At 45.8% G+C, this 15020-nt stretch overlaps 1 long non-coding RNA gene across 1 annotated transcript; it reads left to right on the top strand.

Annotated features, from left to right (window-relative positions):
• The first annotated feature begins 3385 nt into the window (after positions 1-3385).
• LOC128324859 (uncharacterized) lies at positions 3386-12152 on the top strand. Its single transcript, XR_008307136.1, has 3 exons — positions 3386-3459; positions 8365-8455; positions 11502-12152. It is a non-coding gene; the product is annotated as an uncharacterized LOC128324859 (long non-coding RNA).
• The last annotated feature ends 2868 nt before the right edge of the window (positions 12153-15020 follow it).

Genomic DNA, 15020 nt, shown 5'->3' with positions numbered 1-15020 from the left:
TCTTTGTGTTTGGATTAATAATGTTTAACAGCATTGTAAATGTGTTTTAATAAAGTTAAATTTAATTTTTTTAAAAAAACTGAACAGTTAAAACAACAACAGTTGTAAAGCCAACTTACAACTAGCTGAAGGCTTGATTAAATAAATGGGCCTTGAGGCTGCTAGAGATGGTGAAGCTCTTACAGCAGCAGAGAACTCATTCCAAAGTCTTGGGGTGGCTAAAAGGCCTGACACTTAGCTCACATGTTCCAAATGTCCCTAACCCAACGAGCCCCAGCCCAGCTGTTTGTATTGAACAGGGGCAGTCCATAATTCCCTCTCTCTGGCAAATAGTTGTGCATTCTGGAGAAGATCTGGGGATGTCTCAGAAATACTTCGTTAGTGTGTGAGTTCCTAGCACTGCCATCCTAAGCTCTCTGTTTTGCTTGATCTTTTTGTTGCAAAGAAGTGACTTTTATCCCTAAAGAGCTTTGGGAGTGGGTAAGTGCACAGCACATACACACACTCACTCGGGTTCTTTTGATTGATGTACATACACATCATGCATGATTTATATTCAATGTTCTCCTAATCGTACAGGTGACAAGCATTTGCATAAGGTTGCTGGCAACCTTGTTTTTATAAATAAATAAATCAGCAGACGTTCAAGGCTGCATTCTCTGGGTTTCAGTTCCTTTTGTTGCCATTCTGGCAGGCTGGAAGCTGGCTGTGTTTCACACAGCTGTCCAATTAGAACTTCCCCAGAGTGATAGGCAGTAATGAAATATAAAGGGAGGTTAATGCTGAGCTTGGCAGTGCTGTCATTGACAGTAATAGATATGGGCAGCTCCATCACTCTGGAGGACAGATGTGATTTTTGGTCCTTTCCGATTGGCTCTGGGTCCATGGAGTGATGCTATGGGTTTCATTGACTATCTTAAGGAGCACATTTATGCACTTGAAAGAGCTGAGTTGCTTAGATTAACAAACCTCAGTGCAGACGGCTTCTTAAGTGCAAACTAGCTGACTGTAAACTTGGAACTGATCGCAAGAAAGTATTTGCACAAAGCGGGGGGGGGGTTACCTCACTCAGAATAACTAACAACACTCCAGCAGTACTGCAACAGATATAATCTGTTAGCCTTATTGTACCAATAACAGAGAACTCTGATAAATTAATATCAGTATCCTGATACCAAGTTTCCCATGTTGTGATTGAAGATTGTGTTTAAACACCTCCTTGGTTTAAATGAAGCACTTTGCTTTGTAAGATATGGTAAAATTAGGATGGGGGTAAAAAAATAACCTGAAGCCCAGAAAATGCCTAAATTTTCTAGCTGGATTGAGTTTATTTAAATGAGCATGTGCAAAGTCTAAGCAGGCTCTATTAAAGAAACACAGGGGGTTAAAAGAGATGAGTACAGCTGGGTTATCAGGAAAGAGAGGGGGTGGGGGGAACAAAGAAAAGATATGATCTTGTGAGGAAATACATGACAAGAAAACTGATCGGGAAGGGCAGAATATGGAGCAAACTAAATGAAGGAATGCTCCAATCTTCATCATAATCAAAATTGGCAAGAGAACCGTCAGCCAGCCTGAAGATCCAGCAATCCATGGTTTAGAGCCTAAGCAAAAGGAGGAAGTTGATCAATATATCATAGTCCCAGAGTGACAAAAAGAGGGCTGCACATTACCTATCTCATGTATTTGCAGCATGAAATGCAAAGCTCTTACTCACCTGTTTGGGTTAGACCTTTCTAATTATGCTGGGGGGGGGTTGGACTTACCTACTAGTGATGTCACAAAGGCAATGAATGTTGCATTTGTAGTTGTCTTGCTATGATAACTGGATGACATCCTAATGAAGTGCTTGCATAACAAGCAAAGTTGAACTTTAAAACGGAGATTTGTGCAGTTGCACTATAGCATTCTTGCAGAAAGGTTCCCATTGAAACAAATGAAGCATGCCACAGGCTGTGCAAGCATGCTTGGAACTGAAAAACACCAGTCTGGAGTACATAGCAGCTTTGCACTAGTGCACAGTCCTTCTGCAAGCACTTCAGTAGTCAAGATGTCCACTATTGTAAACAGGGTTGTCCCAAGGATTTTTGGAGCTCCAAGTGAAGCCTGGCTTAGCCCCTGTTTTATAAATTCTTTCCTTATAAACACAAAGTAATTATGAAAGTAATTATGAAAATTCTGAGGGAGAGGAGAGCTGGTCTTGTGGTAGCAAGCATGACTTGTCCCCATAGCTAAGCAGGGTCTGACCTGGTTGCATATGAATGGGAGACTTGATGTGTGAGCACTGCAAGGTATTCCCCTCAGGGGATGAAGCCGCTCTGGGAAGAGCAGAAGGTTTCAAGTTCCCTCCCTGCCTTCCCCAAGAGAGGGCTGAGAGAGATTGCTGCCTGCAACCTTGGAGAAGCTCCTGCCAGTCTGTGAAGACAATACTGAGCTAGATAGACCAATGGTCTGACTCAGTATATGGCAGTTTCCTATGTTCCTAACTAAGATTTTATTCAGAAACAACTTAGGAAACATAAGCTCACACACATAGCTGGTTAAAAATCTTGTTGCCAAACATTTTATAACTGCTGCCCTCATAAACACAAAGTAATTTTATGAAGGTGTAACGAAGACTTTTTTTCAAAAGCAACTCCATTTTCTCCTTCTCCTTTCCCTCCCTTTTCTTACTGATCCCACCTCCACACTTTCTACCAGATCCCAGTTTGGACAATCTTCTAAATAACAAAACATAAAAGATTAATAGATAGAACACAAAAACCAGCAACCACCCACCTCAGTGGACATGGCTGGCGGCTTTGGGTGAAGTGGACATGGCAGGTAGATGAGTGAGTAGGTGGGCAGGCAGGAGGTGGTAAGAGCTGTGGGCAGGTGAGTAAGTTGGAGGCGGGGCCAGAGGTGAAGGCAGCTATATGGCAGGTTACCAGTGAGTGCAGCGATGCTCCACATAGCTTGGTACCCTAGGAATGCCTAATGGATTAGGCCTAAGTGTGCTGAATAGATGGGCTGGCCCCAGGGGTGCACCTCGGTAATTTTGGAGCCTGTACCTAAAGGCCTTTGGAGCTTCCCCTCCCCACTGCGTCCTCCTCCCCCTGCCACACACACACCGTGACACACAGTGACACACAGTATTTTTAACACGTGGGTTGTTGAGGGCATGAGCAGCAACTAAACTCAAAAGAATCTATATTATTAATTCTCCAAGATGGACCATGCATGGGGATGTGGTAGAAAGGAGGCGATTGGCTGACAGAGTTTGCAAGCAGAAGCACCCGATTGGGCAGTGGGGATTCCATATGCATATAGGGAGAAGGAGCCTGTGAGAGCAGAAGCACCATGGTGATTGGGCAGTGGGGATTCCATATGCAGATATGGAGGAGGAGCCTGTGGCACTATGGTGATTGGGCAGTGGGGATTCCCTATCCAGATAAGGAGGAGGAGCCTGTGATGGTTAAGGTCAGTTGGAATGCAACTGTTACTGGTCAGAAGACATTCTTTATTGTAGAGGGGAGGAATCTATATATATAAAAGGATAGCAGGCAGGGGTCTGCAAAAAGACAGGCCATGAGGGAGGAAAGAGCCCCTTCAGGAGAAGGAGGATGCCGTTGTGTAAATGAACAAAATCTGTTAACTCAGGGAGGGAGGAAGAAAAAACATGAAGGGAGAGGGAAGGAAGAGTGGAGAAGAGCAAGTGGAGGAGAGAGAAAGAGTAAAAGAAGAGAGGGGGAAGAGAGACAGATGGAAGGGCAAGGGATGGGCCTGAGCCTGTCAGCAGCCTGAGGGGAATGAGTGGCCACTGGCAGCAAGGAAGGGTCCAGGCAACCACTGCTGCTGTTTGGGGCTACTGAGGCCATTGTAAGAGGGAGGCAGTCAGGCAAGGGATGGGCCCGGGCCTGGGACTGTCAGCGGCCTGAGGGGAATGAGCAGCCATGGTGGTGGCAGCAGCGAGGAACAGCCCAGTCAACCACTGCTGCTGCTCCTGAAGGGAGAAGCAGGAGTGGGGTGAGGGTGAGGGTGGGGAGGTCTCTGGGGATAGGGGGCTGCAGCTTGGCCAATAGGCAGCAGCAATGCTGCAGTCACGACCAAGAAGGGTGAGGGGGATGGAAGCAACAGGATGGAGGAGGAGGAGGAGTGCAACTCAGGTGAGGGTGGGGAGATCTCTGAGGTGAGGGGAGCAATCAAGTACTAACATGCAGATGCTCCAGAGCGTGCAAGAGTTCCAGCATTGAAGTGGAGAGAAATAATGGCAGCGGTCAGGATACAGAAGTGGGGGGCTGGCAGGCGAAGCCCCTCTGGCCAGAAGAGGTGGGTGGACGGCGGGCAAAGCCCCGCCGGCCAGGAAGAGGGGGCGGTGGCAGGGAGATATAATGGCGGCGGCAGCGAGGAGGAGGGCAGACGGCAGGCAAAGCCCTACCAGCCGGGAGGAGAAGGTGGGAGGTGGTGGTGGGATAGCTTGGCCCTGGCTGGCCCAATGGGGAGAGCTGCGGGGGGGGGGGGGAACGAGCGAGTGAGTGAGCGAGTGGTGGGGGGAGAGCGAGCGAGCGAGTGGTGGGGGGAGAGCGAGTGAACGAGCAGCGGGGGGAGAGCGAGCGAGCGGCGGGGGGAGCGAGCAAGCGGCAGGGGGGAGAGTGAGCGGCGGGGGGAGTGAGCGAGCGGCGGGGGGAGACCGAGCGGCGGGGGAGAGCGAGCAAGCAAGCTGCAGGAGGGAGAGCGAGCTGCAGGGGATACCACAGACTCAGTACACAACTGCACAGATGTTCTGTGCGGGGTCAGCTAGTGTAAGAATAATATAAAACAAATATATTACCAGGGGGTGTGGAGGCCCTGGACTTCAGCCCCGAAATCCAGGTGTAAGAGCACCACTGGCTGGCCCTGACTGTATGTCTTAAGAAAAGGATTATTTGTGGACAACTCTCAGAGTGCAAGGTCATGACATCTCCAAACACACCCTATGACCTCCCTGCCTGGAGTTTTCTGACAATTCTTCTCCCACTCATGTGGTGAGGTGGAAGAAGAAAAGAAGCACTGTCCGCATATAAATAAGTCAAAATACCATTTGATAAGACTTTGTTTTCAGCCTTCCACTGGATAAAAACTGTCAGTGAACTTTACAGATCAAATCAACAGATCTCCATCATCTGTATTTTGATGCATTCAAAAAGAAATTATAAACATGCATTAAAAAAAACAAATGAAAGAAATAACCACAACTTCCTTTCTTGGAAACCGAAATATAGGAGAAACAAAAATATAGAAGGAAAAGGCAAAGTAAAGAGAAGCACTATTCCTTTCTCAAATCCCAAAGCAATAGTACTCTTTTTGAAAATGTAGATGCTTGTTGCTATGGATTTCTATAATCTGCAGGTGCAAAGCTTTACTCTACCTGGCCATTTACAGCTACAAGCACTGGAGGTCCACTACTTTTAATTAAACATAGGCAACTCTGGAAGGAGGGCTAAGGTGCCCCCCACCCGGAGCTCCCCATCTGGCCCTCATCATAGGGCCCTGATCCCAAAGGTGCCCCCCTTATGTATTTCAATGACTTTCTGTGAAACTCAGACACACAAGCCGCCTGTAAGCTTCTCAACCCAGTGTGAATAAAAACAGAGACTCTGCCAGGGTATTCCCTTTGTGTATCTAAGCTGGTCTTTCTTGTGTGTAAGATAGAAAATGAGAGTGGGCAGGAGAGGTCCATAAAGGGAGAACTCCACCAAAACCACTTCTCCACTCTTGCTGTTCACTTTGGAGAAACAGAGTTCAAATAGGGCCTTTGCTAGTGCCATGATTTGCATGGGAATAAGTAAGTGAAGCGATTTTCATGACTGATCAAAACCGGGCTAATGGAGCCCAGCCTGGTTTTGATCAATCATGGGGACCACCGGGCTCTCAGACGAGCCCGGTGGCTCTCTGGCAGCTAGCCCACCTAACAACCCCTCCCCTTAACCTCATTTAAGGGGAGGGGTTGTTAGGTGGGCTAGCTGCCAGAGAGCACTCTGTTCACCTTGTGTTTTGGACCGTGTGTCAGCCATGGCTGCCTGCATCCGCGACTGGCAAAATCAGGTGTGGGGAGGGGAGGGGAGGGGAGGGGGGCCCAAGAAGTCACCGGACATTTGTGTGGTGACTTTCTGGGGTTTGGGGGGCCGGGGCACCACATGGCAGAGCTCCCATTCCCCTGGAGCTCCTGATGGAGCAGCCGCTTGTCTAGGTGGCTAATCCAGCCACCCAGCAATGAGCAACTGCTCATCTTTGAGCCCGCTCTCCCCACCGAACCCCATCTGATGCTTCACACGGATCGTGTGAAGCACCTCAATGAGTAGAGCAAGAGTGGTTGCCTTTGCTCAGTTCAAAGTACAGCCCAGCTTAAAAAAGAACTGCTGATCAGGGAATTAAACATTAAGCATCACTAAAAGGCATGGGCTTTCAGGAATTTTGGAAACTCAATAGGACCATTCTCTCCCCCCACCCAGCACACACAGCCAATCCTGAGACAATTGCCCCAGGAAGTCCAGTGGTTGTGGTGGTGGGGTGAAGGTTCTTTAATTCCTAACCCAGCACTGGCACATGGTGTTCTGGTTGGGTCCAGGGAATGGCAGAAGGGTCCATGGGGAGGATAGGGAGACATGCAGGTGAAGCTGGGAAAGAGTGTGAGAAGGCTGGGGGGAATGGAGGAATGCCTGGGGAATGTAGTTCCTCCCATGGCTTTTCCCATGGGATATATACCGTGTTTCCCTGAAAATAAGACAGTGTCTTATATTAATTTTAGCCCCAAAAAATGCACTAGGGCAATTAGCGGTACATCAGAAATTACTGCTAGGTCTTACTTTCGGGGTAGGTCTTACTTTCGGGGAAACAGTGTGTGTGTGTGTGTGTGTGTGTGTGTGTGTGTGTGTGTGTGTGTGTGTAACATTCACAGTTAGTTTTGGGAATTTCTGGATCCTCACACTTTTTGCAATTTTCCCTCCCTGCATTCTTTCCCAGCTTCCTCTGTGTGTCACCTCACCCTCCCCACAGACCCTCCCAATATTCCCTGGGCCTGTCCAGCCTCCCATGTTCCAGTGCTGGGTTGGGAATTTTTTTAAAAACCCACCTCCCCATACTCCCCCCTGGGGGCAATTGCCCCAGGAGCAGCTTCTGCATGTTGGTGGGAGGAAATTGCCATATTGGGGTTTCTGGGGTTTCTAAAAGCCCAGGTCTAATCACGAATTGGGGATTGGCTTGTAATCTATATACCTCTTGGCATGAATCACCACAAAGACACCAATATGAAAAAGATGGTCAGGAATACAGGCTGCTGATCTAGGGTAACAAGGCACAACTTTAAAATGAAGCAAACAGCACCTGCCAATTGCCATATATTATCAGGCCTGCATAACTGGAGACTTGCAAGGGCAAGCATGGCCCATCAGCTGCATACTGCGGCCTGCTAGGCACTTCACAATTACTTTGTCTCTGCAGTTCTAGCCAGGCAGCAAAAAGAAGAGGTTTCATCAAAGGTTCTCCAGACACAGCTGGTGAATTGTGTTCAGTCTGTGTGCAGGTCTATTTTAGATACTGAGTAATCTGCAAAATGAAAAAAAATTACAGTGCATTCCTATTTGTGACAACTCAAAAGTAGGACTCATTGAGATCAATAGGGTTTACTCCCAAGAAAGTTTGTATAGGATTGCAGTTCATTTTTAAATGATTTTTTTTTTTTACATTTAAACTTCTTCAAAACTCTATAAAGAAAACTTCTCTATATTTTGCTCCTTGTCAGTTAAACTCCTGTCTGATCTATCTTCTTAACAATCCCCAGTGGTCCCCCTCTTGAAATCTTTTGTGTGATTGTTCTGTACCTGATGCAGTAAAATAATTTATATTAAATGACAGTTACATAATAAAAGTGCCTCCAGCAATCTCCTCCTTGGGGCTTCACAAGATGTGCCTCAGGTAGGAAAACATACATTACATACACATAACTGATCCAATCATTATATTCTGATTCTCATAAAGAATTAGTGTTAAGTTCCCAAGATTCAAATTAAAATCTATTAGTCATCAAATTAATTTTTTAAGCTGTCTTTCACATTTCTCCTAGTTCAGTATCTCCTTAAGTGACATCTCTTCCTTCCATGCATGATGCATCACATACCATATTGTGCTCTGACCATCAGATCAATTCATTTCCAGCCAGTGAAGGGATAGACTTTCATTCCCCTGATAATATGGCTAAAGGAAACCCAGAAACAGCCTGAGGCTAGATCTTTACCATGCTCCTGTAATAAATGTTAAATCAGAGTTGTACTGAATTCTATAGCGCCTAGACTTTGCCTCAGAAATTGACTTCTCTCTCTCACACACACACACACCCATTTATGGCAGTCATCAGATAATGAAGTTACTTGAAAAGAATGGAAAGAACACCTGGTGAAATCAAGATCTCTGCTTTGACTTGTATCTTCTGCATCCTGGGGTAAGCTTATTGTATTGTGAACCAAAGTAGGCCTGTTATCTCTGATAGAAATTAGTGGAATGCAGGGGTTCAAAGACACATCCAGTGCTGATTTACAAAATGATCTGAGACATTAAGAAAGCATGTGTATCTGAAACACTGGAATTCCTTGTCCAGGTAAATAGCAATTCTAAATTAATTGCCTCCAAAACAACCTCAAGATCCTTGATCATATAAATAATCCCATTCTTAGATGAACGTGTCTCTAACTTTAAAAAAAAAATACTGTATAGTATACAAATTACATTACTTTTAAGCAAATCTACACACAGTATTTGTGTGTATGTGAATTTTTTAATAAAGGCTAGACAGTTCTGGGAAAACATGTCCATTTGTTGTCTTTTTTCTTTTACTTTGACAAAATGTATTATTCTCCAAGATCCCTTTTAGTTCTAAAATTCTGTAATACTATGACATTCTTGTATCTTGTAATTTTCTTCTCCATTTTTTGACTAATGGTATTTTTTTTAGGAGTTCTTGTATGTTGTACAATACAAAACAGGATTTATATGGAATGTATAACCTATTATATCATGCATTAATTTGCAATGATTTTTTTAACCAATATTGTTTTGACTTAGGCATGTCCACAATAAATGAATACATGAATATAAAAATGGCATTTCTAACGCATAATTCCCACACTTCTGCTGTTGTCTATAATTTTGTAAAAGTTGTTAACGACATCGAATTCTGTCATTAATTTAAAATACTTTCCCCAAACATCTAAAGACAAGTCATGACTAGGAGTATGCACTAAAAATGATTATGTTTCAGGGCCCTGTTCGTGTTCAGGGCTTTCGTTTGGTGTGTGTTGATCCCATTCAGATCCAGTGCTGTTCATTTTGGGACTCATTAAAGGATTTGTTTTCTCAATTTGGTTTTTGTTTTGACTTCTTAAATAATAAAACCTTACTTCAGATGGCATTTTTATCACTGCTTGTGTTTGTGATGGCAAGAACTGCAAAGCATAACCACTTGTTGGCAGATACCATCTGGAATACCATAATATCCTGGGGCAGTGCGGGGGGAAATCACAAACAATGGCGTAAACAATGGCAGTTATTCCACAATCACAAACAAAGAAACCATCACAAACCCCATCTGTACACGTTCATACACTGGCCCATCCATTTTTGGACAAATGAGCCTGAATCTAATGGACCCCATTCCACCTGGTTACCATCCATTCAAAAAATGAATATACAGTCCTAGTAATGAACTTTTGATCTTGAATATTCAGGCGTAGTAATGCTATGATAACATTAAAATGATATCTTTCATATCTGTAGATAGATAGATAGATAGATAGATAGATAGATATAGATAGATATGGTGGTCCATGGCAAATGGTGCATGGCAAGCCCTGCCCACACAGTGCTTTACGAATTGGAAGTAACAGAGCAGGAACACCCTGGTGATTGGGCAGTGGAAATTCCATATGCAGATAGGGAAGAAGAGCCTGTGATGGTTAAGGTCAGTTGGAATGCAGCTGTTACTGGTGGGAAGATTGTAGAGGAGAGAAAAATCTCTCTCTATAAAAGGATAGTGGGCTGGAGTCTGAGAAGAGAGGGGTTGTGAGGGAGAAACGAGCCCCTTCAGCAGAAGGAGGCTGCCACTGTGTGAATTATATGAGGAAACAAGGTGAACAAGATCTGTTAACTGAAGAAGGAAGAGAAAGAGAAAGAAATGAAGAAGAGAGGGGAAGGAAGGCAGAGGGGAAGAGTGAGTGGAGGAGAGAGAAAAAGAAGGGAGGGAAAGAGAGAAATAAGGAAGGGCGAGGATGGGATGGGCCTGGGCCCGGGCCTGTCAGTGGCCTGAGGGGAACAAGTGCCCATGGTGACAGCAGCAGCAACAAGGAAGGGCCTGGTCAATTGCTGCTGCTACTCCTGCCAGGAAGGAGCAAGAGTAGGAGTGGGGCTCAGGCTCGGGTGGGGAGGTCACTGGGGTTAGGGGGCTGAGGCTTGGCCAGTCGGCGCTGGCAACACTGCAGCTGCAACCAAGAGGGGTGAGGGGGTGGAAAAATGGGATGAAGGAGCAACAAAGAGGGGTGAGGGGATGGAAGCAATGGGATGGAGGAGGAGGAGCAGGAATGCATCTCAGATGAGGCTGGAGAGAACTCTGAGATGAGGGGGTTGGGGGGTGAGGGGAGCAATCAAGTACTAGCATGCAGATGCTCTGTGCAGGTTAAGCTAGTAGGTTTTAGCCTGTTCTAGCTAAACATTTTCAAACGTTTTGACAGAATTGTTAAAGTTTGGATAATTCAAGTACAGTTGTACTGAAAATCCATTTTCCAAAGTCTGTTCTCTCTATAATGCATCTTAAGTTGTAATGAGGATTTTATTGCTACTAGCTAAATAGTTAGGATACTTTACTGATTCCTGAAGGTTGTTGGTTTCATCACCCTGCAATCCATTTGAGGTGATGAGGTTGAGAGCATTGCTGACATCTCTGATCAACATCAATTCAATGGCTTAAGTTCTCATTTACAGCTGAGTGAACTAGAGAAGATTCATGATGGCTTCAGACATTACAATATCCATGAGAAACAATAAGTGGCAATCATGTGTCCCCACCATCCAAATTCAGAATTTGTGTATTTCTCCCTTCTGTGAGATAAACCAGCTGTCTCCTTACACTGTGGGTATAAACATTGCACTACAGGGGGAGGTACACAAGATCCAACTCGGACTTTAAAAAAAAAATGCAGAAAACAGTTAATGTGAGTGACCCATATTTCTTGTCCCTTCTCTCCTGCTTCTCATACCATAATGCTGCCATGAGTCTCCCCTGGGAATTGCTCCTTTTGGAGTTAAGCCAGCTATCAATTGAGATCCTGGGGAGGACTAAAGATGTCAGCTGTGTTGGTCATCATACTATCTTATTAGGGGCAGAAAGTTTGAGCTCCTCATTTCTCTCCTCTTGTTACCTGCACTGTGTCCTTGACTTGGCTCCAAAATATGAGAATATGATCAGTATAATTAATTTTGTCTTCCTTGTGCCCTAGGCCAAAAGCAAGGATCACCATGGCCGTACCAGTCTGACAGCAGCCTTAAGACATGGAGAGATGAATAACAAAGATTAAGAGCCATCCTGGTTTGATAAGGGTATTGATCCTAAATCAACATCTCGGTTTTAGGAAGAGCATGCCCACATGTGACTTTCCTGTTTGACAGGCTTGGAGGCTTCCAGTGGGACGTGGCAGCATCCCTGTTACCGGGCAACTGCTTTCTTAGATGGGAGACAGGGAGCAAGGCAAGTGCTTGGAGAGCTCACCAGTGAGAAGTGCTGCAGGCACGGAGCGGGCATGATCCCAGGTAGTCTGGGCCACCCTTTCTATGATTACGGTTCCAGAAACAGCACAAAACCACTATTATGACAACGTCTGCATTCAGACGTAGTACTGCCACTGAAGAAACTAAGGCTGTGGCTGCAAAATTCATTACAAACTGAAGGTTCAAACTGGAGTTTGGCAAGGCAAACTGCAGGTTGCTTTTGCAACAAAACCGCAGTTGCTTGCATTTGGATGTTCACAAATTCCAACCTCTGCCCCATTTAACAGCGGTTTCATATTACATGCGAATGCAGCCTAAGATATTTTTAATATGCTGTACCCCACTCTGAGCCTATTAGAAAGAGCAGTATATAAATCTGACAAATAAATAAATAAATACCATTGTTAAATGTATGTTTGCACCTAATTTGAGCAAATTCCCCACACAGATCCTGATCATAGTCACAGGACGTTAGAGGAACTATACACCTGAGCAAATGTGGTATCAATTCTCTCCAAACTATATGCCATTCCAATTACTCCTTGGACTGAGTAATTGAGTCTGGATCTGGAAACTACTTGGAATGGAATTTGACAACTCGTTGACTATGGGGCAGCCATCCCGGTGGTGGTGGGGAATAGAAGAAATTATGTTGGCAGGTCAGTGGGCCATTCCAGGGGATGGGTAGTCAGAAATTTAATAGCTGTCTCTCCTGCCTGCTGTCATGCCAGCTATGTGACCTCGGGGAGCACTGCCAACAACCTACATAGCTTTCCCCTGCTCCTCTGTAATGCCAGGTCAGTCCAAAATAAATCTGAACTCATCCATGATTTGATCATGGATGAAGGGGCCGACCTAGTATGTATTACCGAGACTTGGTTGGGGGAGGCTAGTGGTCCAGTTTGGTCCCAGCTTCTCCCTCCAGGATATTCTGTAGAGGACCAGGTGAGGGGACGTGGGCGGGGAGGTGGGGTGGCTGTGGTCTATAAGGATAACATCTCCCTTACCAGGGTCCCTGTTGGGGTATCGGACCATATTGAATGTGTGTACTTAAGTTTGGAGACCAGGGATAGATTGGGACTTCTGTTGGTGTACCGATAGTCCTGCTGCCCAGCAGAATCCATTACTGAGCTCACGGACTTGTTCGCGGAACTTGCGTTGGAGTCTCCCAGACTCTTGTTGCTGGGGGACTTCAATGTTCATTTTGGGACCAATCTGTACGGGGCAGCTCAGAAGTTCATAGCGCCCATGACAACTATGGGCCTATCCCAAATGGTCTCTGGACCGACGCATATTGCAGGTAACATGCTTGATTTGGTATTTTACTCTGATCAGGGTGGTGTTCCATGGGTGGGGACTCCTGTGATTTCCCCATTGTCATGGACGGACCACCATCTGGTTAAGGTTGGACTTACAACCACTGCCCACCTCCACAGGGGCGAGGGGCTTATTAGAATAGTCTGCCCGAAGAAGTTATTGGATCCATTAAGATTCCAAGAAGCCTTGGAGGGATTTAATGTTGGCTTTGCTGGTGATCCTGTTGATGCCCTGGTGGAGAATTGGAACAACTTGCTCACCAGGGCAGTAGACACAATTGCTCCCAAGCGTCCCCTCCGACCTGCTTCAAAATTGTCCCCATGGTATACAGAAGATCTACGGGGGCTGAAACGGCAAGATAGGTGACTGGAGCACAAGTGGAGGAAGACTCGACTCAAATCTGACAGATTGCGACATAGAGCACATCTAAAGATCTATGCTCAGGCAATACGTGCAGCAAAGAGGCGGTTCTTTTCTGCTGCTATTGCCTCTGTGAATTCACATCCAGCGGAGGTGTTCAGGGTTGTGAGGGGATTAGTATCTGCCCCCCCCCCCCGAACCAAAATTTGGAGTCATCAGTTGCCCGCTGTGATGTGTTTAAAGAGTTTTTCGCAGATAAAATCTCTCGGATTCGGGCCGACCTAGATGGAGACTCCACAATTAATTTGATGTCTGAGCTGGAGGTGCCCAATGACTCCTCTTATGTGATCCGACTGGATTGGTTTCAGTTTGTGACTCCTGAGGATGTGGACAAGCTGCTTGGATCGGTGAGGCCTACCATGTGTTCTCTTGATCCTTGTCCAACATGGCTTGTGCGATCTAGCAGGGAGGTTGTTGTAAACAGCCTGGTGGATATCATAAATGCTTCTCTGAGGGAGGGCAGGATGCCTCCTTGTCTTAAGGAGGCAATCATTAGATCTCTTCTAAAGAAGCCTGCATTAGATCCCTTGGAGTTGAGCAATTATAGGCCTGTTTCCAACCTCCCATGGCTGGGCAAGGTAGTTGAGAGGGTGGTGGCCTCTCAGCTCCAGGCGGTCCTGGAGGAAACTGATTACCTAGACCCATTTCAAACTGGTTTTCGGCCAGGCTATGGGGTGGCGACTGCCTTGGTCAGCTTGATGGATGATCTCCAATTGGCAAATGACAGAGGAAATGTGACTCTGTTTGTCTTTTTGGATCTCTCAGCGGCTTTCGATACTATTGACCATAGTATCCTTCTGGAATGTCTGAGGGTGTTCGGGGTGGGAGGCACTGTTTTACAGTGGTGCTACTCCTACCTCTCAGATAGATTCCAGATGTTGTCGACTGAAGACTGTTGCTCTTCAAAATCTGAGCTTAAGTATGGTTTCCCTCAAGGCTCCGTACTTTCTCCAATGCTTTTTAACATTAAACCGCTGGGAGAGATCATCAGGTGTTTTGGAGCTGGGCGTTACCAGTATGCTGATGACACCCAGATCTACTTCTCCATGTCAAGCTCTTCAGGAGCTGGCATATCCTCCCTAAATGCCTGTCTGGAAGCAGTAATGGGCTGGATGAGGGAGAATAAACTGAAGCTGAATCCAGATAAGACGGAGGTATTTATTGTGCGGGGTCAGAACTCTAGAGAAAATTTTGATCTGCTTGTTCTAGAAGGGGTCACATTCCCCAAAGGAACTGGTTCACAGTCTGGGAGTACTTCTGGATTCACACCTCTCCCTGGTTTCTCAGGTTGAGGCAGTGGCCTGGGGTGCTTTCTATCAGCTCCAGTTGATACGCCAGCTGTGCCCGTTTCTTGAAATCAATGACCTCAAAACTGTGGTACATCTGCTGGTAACCTCCAGACTTGACTTTTGTAATGTGCTCTATGTGGGGCTGCCTTTGTACATAGTCTGGAAACTTCAGTTGGTTCAGAACGTGGCAGCCAGGTTGGTCTCTGGGTCATCTCAGAAAGACCA

The sequence above is a fragment of the Hemicordylus capensis genome, chromosome 4 (genome assembly GCF_027244095.1).
Source record: "Hemicordylus capensis ecotype Gifberg chromosome 4, rHemCap1.1.pri, whole genome shotgun sequence".
NCBI classification, from domain to species: domain Eukaryota; kingdom Metazoa; phylum Chordata; class Lepidosauria; order Squamata; family Cordylidae; genus Hemicordylus; species Hemicordylus capensis.
This window is presented reverse-complemented; position numbering and strand designations above follow the sequence as displayed.